A 15,487-nucleotide genomic window follows, 5' to 3' on the forward strand; every position below is an offset into this window, starting at 1 on the left:
ACTTCCACTTAGGACATGAAGACGAGACTGGTCAAGGCTAGTTTAATGTCCCAGCGTTTGGGGGGGGGTTGTGTAGGAGAGTGGGGTCTGCTATCCTATGGTCACCCCAAATTTTTGCTTTTTGCTTCACTGGTTTTTGACATATTGAGGCCGAGGGCCTGCCAATCAGACCCCCAGCCTGCTGTTCTCTCTACTAAATTAAAACTATGCACCCTAGGTGCATAACCAATTGGAAGTGGATCACCCTGTCAGCCCCTGTACCAGTGTACACTAGGTACCCAGGGCATTGGTGTACCCAAGGCCTGCCAGGGGCTGAAGCATGTATTATGCCACCCCAGGCTTGGCCTAACAATTTGACACAACTGGCTGATCACTCAGCTGGGGTAAGTTGGTGTAATCACCTCTTACTTAGGTGTAGTATACCTATACCTAACCTTAAATGGGACACATGGTAGCCTATAAGTCACTCCTATGGCAGGCCTTAACAATCCTGAAGGCAGAGTGCTTGGTTCCATGTGAGATGGTGCTCTGGCATGAGCCGAGCCTGTCTGCAGTGGTCGGAACAACTTCCTTCTACTGTTTCCAGATATCGTCATACCATATACTCTTAAGTGCATTATGAACCTCGCGGTTAAATGCTATCTTTGGTTTGGCTTTATCAAAACATGTCGAGTAAGGTGTCATACGAATTGGAATACTAACCCCTCGCCAATTCTGGCGACGGGGTTAGCATTCCACCCTTCTAGAGGGACACGACATGTACAGTACCTGAAACCCGGGTAAAATCAGACATAGCCTCAGCTCCACAAAATGGATGCTGCCACCACAGACACAAGTCTGCCCTCCTGCTGCTGGGAGTCCTTCCAGCTTGGGAGGTGTGGACAAAGGGTTTCCTGCCAGGGGAGGTGCGTGCACCACCCCAGACAGGATTTTGTGTATTGGTCAGGTAGGGCTTGAAAGAAACCAGACATGCCTGTGGCTCACAAGGAGCCTCGGTGCATATGCCAGTTCAAACCGGTCCTGGGGCACACCAGTCCTGGGCCTGGGGCGAGCTGGACAAAGGATTGGGGGTGTAACCACCCCCCTTCCTGGTCCCACCCATAGGGAGGGACCTAGCAGGTAGTCCGGCCCCTAGAATCCGCTTAAAGGTAGGAGCTGTGTCCTAAGACTTCAGACATCCTGGAATCAACTTAACACTAAGAAGAAGACGGGAACTTCGATGCTCTGCTGCACAGAGGACTGAAGCCAATCTCCCCTGTGGTCAGGGAGTGACCACCTTGCTAACGCAAGCACCATCCAGCGAATCAACGTCTGCTTTGCCGCCGCCTCCCGCCGGAGCCCGAGCCCAGAGACTGACAAGACCTGGACCTCCAGACCTCTCACCGCCCGATCCACAGTCCCTGAAAAGAGGAGACCCGTGGAGGCACCGAGACACGTGGAGCCAGCCATCTTGAAACGACCACGACAAGCTGACAAGTGCAACAACCGAGGCTCCCTCCAAGTTGTGCTTTGGGATCTGAGAAGCCCAACACCCGAGCAGCATCTGCACCAAAGGTGAGCCCTCCAGCATCTCCACGATCTGCCTGGGGCCCTTCTGCATTTTGCCACTCGACGCGCCTAACCGGTTGCTGGCCCGCTGGCTAGTAGCCATCTTGGTGACGAACTCTACAAAATACACCGCTGGTCTGGTTGCTCCAGACTGGCCCTTGCTCCCCTCCAAAGGAGCAGTCCTTCTGACCTTGCTGGTCAGAACCATCAGCTTATTTCATCTCCTACAACAATTGCTTTTGCCAAGGCTTGTTTGCTTCGATCAAGTCGCCGACACCGCCGACAGCGAGAACCTGCGAGGGACAGCTCGTGAACCGACTCCTGGACGTCGTCGACCTCCAGGGACCACGTGGCTGCAGAGACAAGCTACACCTTTCTTCCTGTTTGCACCCGACATTGCCTGGTACCCACCTGGTGCCACGCTGGTCACTGGCTAGTGACTGTGAACACTGTCCCCTCTGCTTACAGGTCTTCAACATCTCCGATCCACTCTGGGATCCACTGCATCTCTCCCGGACCGACCGCCTGCAGCATCTTTGTCTTCAAGCTCCACGGAACAGATAGAAGAAACCCGACGCACTTCGAGGCCTATGCACCCGCTTCCTGTGGATGAGGTAAAGCTGGCACACCTGTGCCCAAGTGTAGTATTACATCTCTAGTGCCTGTGCTCCAAATCTTGAGTTCCTAGTCCATCCGGAAGATCCTCTTTGCAGTAACTTTGTACTTTTTACGCACCCATTGAAACCTATGGGAGCACGCGTGTGACTATTTGCTCTGCACACGCCACCCGTGGACCTCCTGGTCACTAACTGAAGTTAGCTCCTTGTAGGCCCTGCGATTCTAGAGGCCCTAGGCCTTTTCCCTTTTCTGTTCGTGGTACTTATACCACTATTTTAGTATATGGTTTGAGCGGCCACCAGGGCCTATCCATATAAAGTGCAACTTCTGTGTATTCTACTGTAATCTTGTTTGACGATTTGTGCTCCTGTGCTCATAAAGAGACTAGGGGTTACTTTGAGAAATAAATACATATATATTTTGAATATATATCTGTGTGGTGTCCTTTCATTGGTATAAAAGGGGGTTGCATTTGGTAAAACAGCTGGCTTAACACGCTTCACGAGTTTAGCCTCAAAGACTGCTTAGCCTACGCTACCACTAGGGCAGCTAGTCCGAAAAGGTTGACTTACAACCACACCATAAGGGTTGCTTGGCATGGTACAAGGTGATCACTTTAACTAGTGAGCATCATATACCAGGCCAACTTCTCACAGACGGATATGCCTAGACGTAGGTCCCGTGCTCTCAATGCCACTGGAATCAAGCTATCCTGGCTGAAGAGGGGTAAAACCCCGAAACCGGTCCTAGGATGCTTGTTTCCAGTCCAGGGAGGACCTGGCTTGGCAGTTCGGACTGGACTGTTCCCATGAGGCACAGGGTCAAGACTGATTTGCATATGGCTTGGTTCAAACTGGAATGGCATGGTGAGCAAAAAAAGATGGATTTAGGCCCAGATCTCTGTACTGGGGTGAATGTATGACATTGTTCTGCATTCTGTCCATCAACTGTATTTTTTTTATTTGTCGCCCCGAGTGGGACGGGTATGCCTAGACGTAGGTCCCGTGCTCTCCATGCCACTGGAATCAAGCTATCCTGGCTGAAGAGGGATGAAACCCCGAAACCGGTCCTAGGATGCTTGTTTCCAGTCCAGGGAGGACCTGGCTTGGCAGTTCGGGCTGGAATGTTCCCATGAGGCACAGGGTCAAGACTGATTTGCATATGGCTTGGTTCAAACTGGAATGGCATGGTGAGCAAAAAAACGATGGATTTAGGCCCAGATCTCTGTACTGGGGTGAATGTATGACATTGTTCTGCATTCTGTCCATCAACTGTAGTTTTTGCATTTGTCACCCCGAGTGGGACGGGTATGCCTAGACGTAGGTCCCGTGCTCTCCATGCCACTGGAATCAAGCTATCCTGGCTGAAGAGGGGTGAAACCCCGAAACCGGTCCTAGGATGCTTGTTTCCAGTCCAGGGAGGACCTGGCTTGGCAGTTCGGGCTGGTCTGTTCCCATGAGGCACAGGGTCAAGACTGAATTGCATATGGCTTGGTTCGAACTGGAATGGCATGGTGAGCAAAAAAATGATGGATTTAGGCCCAGATCTCTGTACTGGGGTGAATGTATGACATTGTTCTGCATTCTGTCCATCAACTGTAGTTTTTGCATTTGTCACCCCGAGTGGGACGGGTATGCCTAGACGTAGGTCCCGTGCTCTCCATGCCACTGGAATCAAGCTATCCTGGCTGAAGAGGGGTGAAACCCCGAAACCGGTCCTAGGATGCTTGTTTCCAGTCCAGGGAGGACCTGGCTTGGCAGTTCGGGCTGGACTGTTCCCATGAGGCACAGGGTCAAGACTGATTTGCATATGGCTTGGTTCAAACTGGAATGGCATGGTGAGCAAAAAAACGATGAATTTAGGCCCAGATCTCTGTACTGGGGTGAATGTATGACATTGTTCTGCATTCTGTCCATCAACTGTAGTTTTTGCATTTGTCACCCCGAGTGGGACGGGTATGCCTAGGCGTAGGTCCCCTGCTCTCCATGCCACTGGAATCAAGCTATCCTGGCTGAAGAGGGATGAAACCCCGAAACCGGTCCTAGGATGCTTGTTTCCAGTCCAGGGAGGACCTGGCTTGGCAGTTCGGGCTGGACTGTTCCCATAAGGCACAGGGTCAAGACTGATTTGCATATGGCTTGGTTCAAACTGGAATGGCATGGTGAGCAAAAAAACGATGGATTTAGGCCCAGATCTCTGTACTGGGGTGAATGTATGACATTGTTCTGCATTCTGTCCATCAACTGTAGTTTTTACATTTGTCACCCCGAGTGGGACGGGTATGCCTAGACGTTGGTCCCGTGCTCTCCATGCCACTGGAATCAAGCTATCCTGGCTGAAGAGGGGTGAAACCCCGAAACCGGTCCTAGGATGCTTTTTTCCAGTCCAGGGAGGACCTGGCTTGGCAGTTCGGGCTGGACGGTTCCTATGAGGCACAGGGTCAAGACTGAATTGCATATGGCTTGGTTCAAACTGGAATGACATGGTGAGCAAAAAAACTATGGATTTAGGCCCAGATCTCTGTACTGGGGTGAATGTATGACATTGTTCCGCATTCTGTCCATCAACTGTAGTTTTTGCATTTGTCACCCCGAGTGGGACAGTTATGCCTAGACGTAGGTCCCGTGCTATCCATGCCACTGGAATCAAGCTATCCTGGCTGAAGAGGGGTGAAACCCCGAAACCTGTCCTAGGATGCTTGTTTCCAGTCCAGGGAGGACCTGGCTTGGCAGTTCGGGCTGGACTGTTCCCATGAGGCACAGGGTCAAGACTGATTTGCATATGGCTTGGTTCAAACTGGAATGGCATGGTGAGCAAAAAAACGATGGATTTAGGCCCAGATCTCTGTACTGGGGTGAATGTATGACATTGTTCTGCATTCTGTCCATCAACTGTAGTTTTTGCATTTGTCACCCCGAGTGTGACGGGTATGCCTAGATGTAGGTCCCGTGCTCTGCATGCCACTGGAATCAAGCTATCCTGGCTGAAGAGGGGTGAAACCCGAAACCGGTCCTAGGATGCTTGTTTCCAGTCCAGGGAGGACCTGGCTTGGCAGTTTGGGCTGGACTGTTCCCATGAGGCACAGGGTCAAGACTGATTTCCATATGGCTTGGTTCAAACTGGAATGGCATGGTGAGCAAAAAAACGACGGATTTAGGCCCAGATCTCTATACTGGGGTGAATGTATGACATTGTTCTGCATTCTGTCCATCAACTGTAGTTTTTGCATTTGTCACCCCGAGAGGGACGGGTATGCCTAGACGTAGTTCCTGTGCTCTCCATGCCACTGGAATCAAGCTATCCTGGCTGAAGAGGGGTGAAACCCCGAAACCGGTCCATGGATGCTTGTTTCCAGTCCAGGGAGGACATGGCTTGGCAGTTCGGGCTGGACTGTTCCCATGAGGCACAGGGTCAAGACTGATTTGCATATGGCTTGGTTCAAACTGGAATGGCATGGTGAGCAAAAAAACTATGGATTTAGGCCCAGATCTCTGTACTGGGGTGAAAGTATGACATTGTTCTGCATTCTGTCCATCAACTGTAGTTTTTGCATTTGTCACCCCGAGTGGGACGGGTATGCCTAGACGTAGGTCCCGTGCTCTCCATGCCACTGGAATCAAGCTATCCTGGCTGAAGTGGGGTGAAACCCCGAAACCTGTCCTAGGATGCTTGTTTCCAGTCCAGGGAGGACCTGGCTTGGCAGTTCGGGCTGGACTGTTCCCATGAGGCACAGGGTCAAGACTGATTTGCATATGGCTTGGTTCAAACTGGAATGGCATGGTGAGCAAAAAAACGATGGATTTTGGCCCAGATCTCTGTACTGGGGTGAATGTATGACATTGTTCTGCATTCTGTCCATCATGTGTAGCTTTTGCATTTGTCACCCCGAGTGGGACGGGTATGCCTAGACGTAGGTCCCGTGCTCTCCATGCCACTGGAATCAAGCTATCCTGGCTGAAGAGGGATGAAACCCCGAAACCGGTCCTAGGATGCTTGTTTCCAGTCCAGGGAGGACCTGGCTGGGCAGTTCGGGCTGGACTGTTCCCATGAGGCACAGGGTCAAGACTGATTTGCATATGGCTTGGTTCAAACTGGAATGGCATGGTGAGCAAAACAACGATGGAATTAGGCCCAGATCTCTGTACTGGGGTGAATGTATGACATTGTTCTGCATTCTGTCCTTCAACTGTAGTTTTTGCATTTGTCACGCCGAGTTGAACGGGTATGCCTAGACGTAGGTCCCGTGCTCTCCATGCCACTGGAATCAAGCTATCCTGGCTGAAGAGGGGTGAAACCCCGAAACCGGTCCTAGGATGCTTGTTTCCAGTCCAGGGAGGACCTGGCTTGGCAGTTCGGGCTGGACTGTTCCCATGAGGCACAGGGTCAAGACTGATTTGCATATGGCTTGGTTCAAACTGGAATGGCATGGTGAGCAAAAAAACGATGGATTTAGGCCCAGATCTCTGTACTGGGGTGAATGTATGACATTGTTCTGCATTCTGTCCATCAACTGTAGTTTTTGCATTTGTCACCCCGAATGGGACGGGTATGCCTAGACGTAGGTCCCGTACTCTCCATGCCACTGGAATCAAGGTATCCTGGCTGAAGAGGGGTGCAACCCCGAAACCGGTCCTAGGATGCTTGTTTCCAGTCCAGGGAGGACCTGGCTTGGCAGTTCGGGCTGGACTGTTCCCATGAGGCACAGGGTCAAGACTGATTTGCATATGGCTTGGTTCAAACTGGAATGTCATCGTGAGAAAAAAAACGATGGATTTAGGCCCAGATCTCTGTACTGGGGTGAATGTATGACATTGTTCTGCATTCTGTCCATCAACTGTAGTTTTTGCATTTGTCACCCCGAGTTGGACGGGTATGCCTAGACGTAGGTCCCGTGCTCTCCATGCCACTGGAATCAAGCTATCCTGGCTGAAGAGGGGTGAAACCCCGAAACCGGTCCTAGGATGCTTGTTTCCAGTCCAGGGAGGACCTGGCTTGGCAGTTCGGGCTGGTCTGTTCCCATGAGGCACAGGGTCAAGACTGAATTGCATATGGCTTGGTTCGAACTGGAATGGCATGGTGAGCAAAAAAACGATGGATTTAGGCCCAGATCTCTGTACTGGTGTGAATGTATGACATTGTTCTGCATTCTGTCCATCAACTGTAGTTTTTGCATTTGTCACCCCGAGTGGGACGGGTATGGCTAGACGTAGGTCCCGTGCTCTCCATGCCACTGGAATCAAGCTATCCTGGCTGAAGAGGGGTGAAACCCCGAAACCGGTCCTAGGATGCTTGTTTCCAGTCCAGGGAGGACCTGGCTTGGCAGTTCGGGCTGGACTGTTCCCATGAGGCACAGGGTCAAGACTGATTTGCATATGGCTTGGTTCAAACTGGAATGGCATGGTGAGCAAAAAAACGATGAATTTAGGCCCAGATCTCTGTACTGGGGTGAATGTATGACATTGTTCTGCATTCTGTCCATCAACTGTAGTTTTTGCATTTGTCACCCCGAGTGGGACGGGTATGCCTAGGCGTAGGTCCCCTGCTCTCCATGCCACTGGAATCAAGCTATCCTGGCTGAAGAGGGATGAAACCCCGAAAACGGTCCTAGGATGCTTGTTTCCAGTCCAGGGAGGACCTGGCTTGGCAGTTCGGGCTGGACTGTTCCCATAAGGCACAGGGTCAAGACTGATTTGCATATGGCTTGGTTCAAACTGGAATGGCATGGTGAGCAAAAAAACGATGGATTTAGGCCCAGATCTCTGTACTGGGGTGAATGTATGACATTGTTCTGCATTCTGTCCATCAACTGTAGTTTTTGCATTTGTCACCCCGAGTGGGACAGTTATGCCTAGACATAGGTCCCGTGCTATCCATGCCACTGGAATCAAGCTATCCTGGCTGAAGAGGGGTGAAACCCCGAAACCTGTCCTAGGATGCTTGTTTCCAGTCCAGGGAGGACCTGGCTTGGCAGTTCGGGCTGGACTGTTCCCATGAGGCACAGGGTCAAGACTGAATTGCATATGGCTTGGTTCAAACTGGAATGGCATGGTGAGCAAAAAAACGATGGATTTAGGCCCAGATCTCTGTACTGGGGTGAATGTATGACATTGTTCTGCATTCTGTCCATCAACTGTAGTTTTTGCATTTGTCACCCCGAGTGTGACGGGTATGCCTAGATGTAGGTCCCGTGCTCTGCATGCCACTGGAATCAAGCTATCCTGGCTGAAGAGGGGTGAAACCCGAAACCGGTCCTAGGATGCTTGTTTCCAGTCCAGGGAGGACCTGGCTTGGCAGTTTGGGCTGGACTGTTCCCATGAGGCACAGGGTCAAGACTGATTTCCATATGGCTTGGTTCAAACTGGAATGGCATGGTGAGCAAAAAAACGACGGATTTAGGCCCAGATCTCTATACTGGGGTGAATGTATGACATTGTTCTGCATTCTGTCCATCAACTGTAGTTTTTGCATTTGTCACCCCGAGTGGGACGGGTATGCCTAGACGTAGTTCCTGTGCTCTCCATGCCACTGGAATCAAGCTATCCTGGCTGAAGAGGGGTGAAACCCCGAAACCGGTCCATGGATGCTTGTTTCCAGTCCAGGGAGGACATGGCTTGGCAGTTCGGGCTGGACTGTTCCCATGAGGCACAGGGTCAAGACTGATTTGCATATGGCTTGGTTCAAACTGGAATGGCATGGTGAGCAAAAAAACTATGGATTTAGGCCCAGATCTCTGTACTGGGGTGAATGTATGACATTGTTCTGCATTCTGTCCATCAACTGTAGTTTTTGCATTTGTCACCCCGAGTGGGACGGGTATGCCTAGACGTAGGTCCCGTGCTCTCCATGCCACTGGAATCAAGCTATCCTGGCTGAAGTGGGGTGAAACCCCGAAACCTGTCCTAGGATGCTTGTTTCCAGTCCAGGGAGGACCTGGCTTGGCAGTTCGGGCTGGACTGTTCCCATGAGGCACAGGGTCAAGACTGATTTGCATATGGCTTGGTTCAAACTGGAATGGCATGGTGAGCAAAAAAACGATGGATTTTGGCCCAGATCTCTGTACTGGGGTGAATGTATGACATTGTTCTGCATTCTGTCCATCATGTGTAGCTTTTGCATTTGTCACCCCGAGTGGGACGGGTATGCCTAGACGTAGGTCCCGTGCTCTCCATGCCACTGGAATCAAGCTATCCTGGCTGAAGAGGGATGAAACCCCGAAACCGGTCCTAGGATGCTTGTTTCCAGTCCAGGGAGGACCTGGCTGGGCAGTTCGGGCTGGAATGTTCCCATGAGGCACAGGGTCAAGACTGATTTGCATATGGCTTGGTTCAAACTGGAATGGCATGGTGAGCAAAACAACGATGGAATTAGGCCCAGATCTCTGTACTGGGGTGAATGTATGACATTGTTCTTCATTCTGTCCTTCAACTGTAGTTTTTGCATTTGTCACGCCGAGTTGAACGGGTATGCCTAGACGTAGGTCCCGTGCTCTCCATGCCACTGGAATCAAGCTATCCTGGCTGAAGAGGGGTGAAACCCCGAAACCGGTCCTAGGATGCTTGTTTCCAGTCCAGGGAGGACCTGGCTTGGCAGTTCGGGCTGGACTGTTCCCATGAGGCACAGGGTCAAGACTGATTTGCATATGGCTTGGTTCAAACTGGAATGGCATGGTGAGCAAAAAAACGATGGATTTAGGCCCAGATCTCTGTACTGGGGTGAAGGTATGACATTGTTCTGCATTCTGTCCATCAACTGTAGTTTTTGCATTTGTCACCCCGAATGGGACGGGTATGCCTAGACGTAGGTCCCGTACTCTCCATGCCACTGGAATCAAGCTATCCTGGCTGAAGAGGGGTGCAACCCCGAAACCGGTCCTAGGATGCTTGTTTCCAGTCCAGGGAGGACCTGGCTTGGCAGTTCGGGCTGGACTGTTCCCATGAGGCACAGGGTCAAGACTGATTTGCATATGGCTTGGTTCAAACTGGAATGGCATCGTGAGAAAAAAAACGATGGATTTAGGCCCAGATCTCTGTACTGGGGTGAATGTATGACATTGTTCTGCATTCTGTCCATCAACTGTAGTTTTTGCATTTGTCACCCCGAGTTGGACGGGTATGCCTAGACGTAGGTCCCGTGCTCTCCATGCCACTGGAATCAAGCTATCCTGGCTGAAGAGGGGTGAAACCCCGAAACCGGTCCTAGGATGCTTGTTTCCAGTCCAGGGAGGACCTGGCTTGGCAGTTCGGGCTGGTCTGTTCCCATGAGGCACAGGGTCAAGACTGAATTGCATATGGCTTGGTTCGAACTGGAATGGCATGGTGAGCAAAAAAACGATGGATTTAGGCCCAGATCTCTGTACTGGTGTGAATGTATGACATTGTTCTGCATTCTGTCCATAAACTGTAGTTTTTGCATTTGTCACCCCGAGTGGGACGGGTATGGCTAGACGTAGGTCCCGTGCTCTCCATGCCACTGGAATCAAGCTATCCTGGCTGAAGAGGGATGAAACCCCGAAACCGGTCCTAGGATGCTTGTTTCCAGTCCAGGGAGGACCTGGCTTGGCAGTTCGGGCTGGACTGTTCCCATAAGGCACAGGGTCAAGACTGATTTGCATATGGCTTGGTTCAAACTGGAATGGCATGGTGAGCAAAAAAACGATGGATTTAGGCCCAGATCTCTGTACTGGGGTGAATGTATGACATTGTTCTGCATTCTGTCCATCAACTGTAGTTTTTACATTTGTCACCCCGAGTGGGACGGGTATGCCTAGACGTTGGTCCCGTGCTCTCCATGCCACTGGAATCAAGCTATCCTGGCTGAAGAGGGGTGAAACCCCGAAACCGGTCCTAGGATGCTTGTTTCCAGTCCAGGGAGGACCTGGCTTGGCAGTTCGGGCTGGACGGTTCCTATGAGGCACAGGGTCAAGACTGAATTGCATATGGCTTGGTTCAAACTGGAATGACATGGTGAGCAAAAAAACTATGGATTTAGGCCCAGATCTCTGTACTGGGGTGAATGTATGACATTGTTCTGCATTCTGTCCATCAACTGTAGTTTTTGCATTTGTCACCCCGAGTGGGACAGTTATGCCTAGACATAGGTCCCGTGCTATCCATGCCACTGGAATCAAGCTATCCTGGCTGAAGAGGGGTGAAACCCCGAAACCTGTCCTAGGATGCTTGTTTCCAGTCCAGGGAGGACCTGGCTTGGCAGTTCGGGCTGGACTGTTCCCATGAGGCACAGGGTCAAGACTGATTTGCATATGGCTTGGTTCAAACTGGAATGGCATGGTGAGCAAAAAAACGATGGATTTAGGCCCAGATCTCTGTACTGGGGTGAATGTATGACATTGTTCTGCATTCTGTCCATCAACTGTAGTTTTTGCATTTGTCACCCCGAGTGTGACGGGTATGCCTAGATGTAGGTCCCGTGCTCTGCATGCCACTGGAATCAAGCTATCCTGGCTGAAGAGGGGTGAAACCCGAAACCGGTCCTAGGATGCTTGTTTCCAGTCCAGGGAGGACCTGGCTTGGCAGTTTGGGCTGGACTGTTCCCATGAGGCACAGGGTCAAGACTGATTTCCATATGGCTTGGTTCAAACTGGAATGGCATGGTGAGCAAAAAAACGACGGATTTAGGCCCAGATCTCTATACTGGGGTGAATGTATGACATTGTTCTGCATTCTGTCCATCAACTGTAGTTTTTGCATTTGTCACCCCGAGTGGGACGGGTATGCCTAGACGTAGTTCCTGTGCTCTCCATGCCACTGGAATCAAGCTATCCTGGCTGAAGAGGGGTGAAACCCCGAAACCGGTCCATGGATGCTTGTTTCCAGTCCAGGGAGGACATGGCTTGGCAGTTCGGGCTGGACTGTTCCCATGAGGCACAGGGTCAAGACTGATTTGCATATGGCTTGGTTCAAACTGGAATGGCATGGTGAGCAAAAAAACTATGGATTTAGGCCCAGATCTCTGTACTGGGGTGAATGTATGACATTGTTCTGCATTCTGTCCATCAACTGTAGTTTTTGCATTTGTCACCCCGAGTGGGACGGGTATGCCTAGACATAGGTCCCGTGCTCTCCATGCCACTGGAATAAAGCTATCCTGGCTGAAGTGGGGTGAAACCCCGAAACCTGTCCTAGGATGCTTGTTTCCAGTCCAGGGAGGACCTGGCTTGGCAGTTCGGGCTGGACTGTTCCCATGAGGCACAGGGTCAAGACTGATTTGCATATGGCTTGGTTCAAACTGGAATGGCATGGTGAGCAAAAAAACGATGGATTTTGGCCCAGATCTCTGTACTGGGGTGAATGTATGACATTGTTCTGCATTCTGTCCATCATGTGTAGCTTTTGCATTTGTCACCCCGAGTGGGACGGGTATGCCTAGACGTAGGTCCCGTGCTCTCCATGCCACTGGAATCAAGCTATCCTGGCTGAAGAGGGATGAAACCCCGAAACCGGTCCTAGGATGCTTGTTTCCAGTCCAGGGAGGACCTGGCTGGGCAGTTCGGGCTGGAATGTTCCCATGAGGCACAGGGTCAAGACTGATTTGCATATGGCTTGGTTCAAACTGGAATGGCATGGTGAGCAAAACAACGATGGAATTAGGCCCAGATCTCTGTACTGGGGTGAATGTATGACATTGTTCTGCATTCTGTCCTTCAACTGTAGTTTTTGCATTTGTCACGCCGAGTTGAACGGGTATGCCTAGACGTAGGTCCCGTGCTCTCCATGCCACTGGAATCAAGCTATCCTGGCTGAAGAGGGGTGAAACCCCGAAACCGGTCCTAGGATGCTTGTTTCCAGTCCAGGGAGGACCTGGCTTGGCAGTTCGGGCTGGACTGTTCCCATGAGGCACAGGGTCAAGACTGATTTGCATATGGCTTGGTTCAAACTGGAATGGCATGGTGAGCAAAAAAACGATGGATTTAGGCCCAGATCTCTGTACTGGGGTGAAGGTATGACATTGTTCTGCATTCTGTCCATCAACTGTAGTTTTTGCATTTGTCACCCCGAATGGGACGGGTATGCCTAGACGTAGGTCCCGTACTCTCCATGCCACTGGAATCAAGCTATCCTGGCTGAAGAGGGGTGCAACCCCGAAACCGGTCCTAGGATGCTTGTTTCCAGTCCAGGGAGGACCTGGCTTGGCAGTTCGGGCTGGACTGTTCCCATGAGGCACAGGGTCAAGACTGATTTGCATATGGCTTGGTTCAAACTGGAATGGCATCGTGAGAAAAAAAACGATGGATTTAGGCCCAGATCTCTGTACTGGGGTGAATGTATGACATTGTTCTGCATTCTGTCCATCAACTGTAGTTTTTGCATTTGTCACCCCGAGTTGGACGGGTATGCCTAGACGTAGGTCCCGTGCTCTCCATGCCACTGGAATCAAGCTATCCTGGCTGAAGAGGGGTGAAACCCCGAAACCGGTCCTAGGATGCTTGTTTCCAGTCCAGGGAGGACCTGGCTTGGCAGTTCGGGCTGGTCTGTTCCCATGAGGCACAGGGTCAAGACTGAATTGCATATGGCTTGGTTCGAACTGGAATGGCATGGTGAGCAAAAAAACGATGGATTTAGGCCCAGATCTCTGTACTGGTGTGAATGTATGACATTGTTCTGCATTCTGTCCATAAACTGTAGTTTTTGCATTTGTCACCCCGAGTGGGACGGGTATGGCTAGACGTAGGTCCCGTGCTCTCCATGCCACTGGAATCAAGCTATCCTGGCTGAAGAGGGATGAAACCCCGAAACCGGTCCTAGGATGCTTGTTTCCAGTCCAGGGAGGACCTGGCTTGGCAGTTCGGGCTGGACTGTTCCCATAAGGCACAGGGTCAAGACTGATTTGCATATGGCTTGGTTCAAACTGGAATGGCATGGTGAGCAAAAAAACGATGGATTTAGGCCCAGATCTCTGTACTGGGGTGAATGTATGACATTGTTCTGCATTCTGTCCATCAACTGTAGTTTTTACATTTGTCACCCCGAGTGGGACGGGTATGCCTAGACGTTGGTCCCGTGCTCTCCATGCCACTGGAATCAAGCTATCCTGGCTGAAGAGGGGTGAAACCCCGAAACCGGTCCTAGGATGCTTGTTTCCAGTCCAGGGAGGACCTGGCTTGGCAGTTCGGGCTGGACGGTTCCTATGAGGCACAGGGTCAAGACTGAATTGCATATGGCTTGGTTCAAACTGGAATGACATGGTGAGCAAAAAAACTATGGATTTAGGCCCAGATCTCTGTACTGGGGTGAATGTATGACATTGTTCTGCATTCTGTCCATCAACTGTAGTTTTTGCATTTGTCACCCCGAGTGGGACAGTTATGCCTAGACATAGGTCCCGTGCTATCCATGCCACTGGAATCAAGCTATCCTGGCTGAAGAGGGGTGAAACCCCGAAACCTGTCCTAGGATGCTTGTTTCCAGTCCAGGGAGGACCTGGCTTGGCAGTTCGGGCTGGACTGTTCCCATGAGGCACAGGGTCAAGACTGATTTGCATATGGCTTGGTTCAAACTGGAATGGCATGGTGAGCAAAAAAACGATGGATTTAGGCCCAGATCTCTGTACTGGTGTGAATGTATGACATTGTTCTGCATTCTGTCCATCAACTGTAGTTTTTGCATTTGTCACCCCGAGTGTGACGGGTATGCCTAGATGTAGGTCCCGTGCTCTGCATGCCACTGGAATCAAGCTATCCTGGCTGAAGAGGGGTGAAACCCGAAACCGGTCCTAGGATGCTTGTTTCCAGTCCAGGGAGGACCTGGCTTGGCAGTTTGGGCTGGACTGTTCCCATGAGGCACAGGGTCAAGACTGATTTCCATATGGCTTGGTTCAAACTGGAATGGCATGGTGAGCAAAAAAACGACGGATTTAGGCCCAGATCTCTATACTGGGGTGAATGTATGACATTGTTCTGCATTCTGTCCATCAACTGTAGTTTTTGCATTTGTCACCCCGAGTGGGACGGGTATGCCTAGACGTAGTTCCTGTGCTCTCCATGCCACTGGAATCAAGCTATCCTGGCTGAAGAGGGGTGAAACCCCGAAACCGGTCCATGGATGCTTGTTTCCAGTCCAGGGAGGACATGGCTTGGCAGTTCGGGCTGGACTGTTCCCATGAGGCACAGGGTCAAGACTGATTTGCATATGGCTTGGTTCAAACTGGAATGGCATGGTGAGCAAAAAAACTATGGATTTAGGCCCAGATCTCTGTACTGGGGTGAATGTATGACATTGTTCTGCATTCTGTCCATCAACTGTAGTTTTTGCATTTGTCACCCCGAGTGGGACGGGTATGCCTAGACATAGGTCCCGTGCTCTCC

The sequence above is a fragment of the Triturus cristatus genome, chromosome 1_1 (assembly GCF_964204655.1).
Source record: "Triturus cristatus chromosome 1_1, aTriCri1.1, whole genome shotgun sequence".
NCBI classification, from domain to species: Eukaryota; Metazoa; Chordata; class Amphibia; order Caudata; family Salamandridae; genus Triturus; species Triturus cristatus.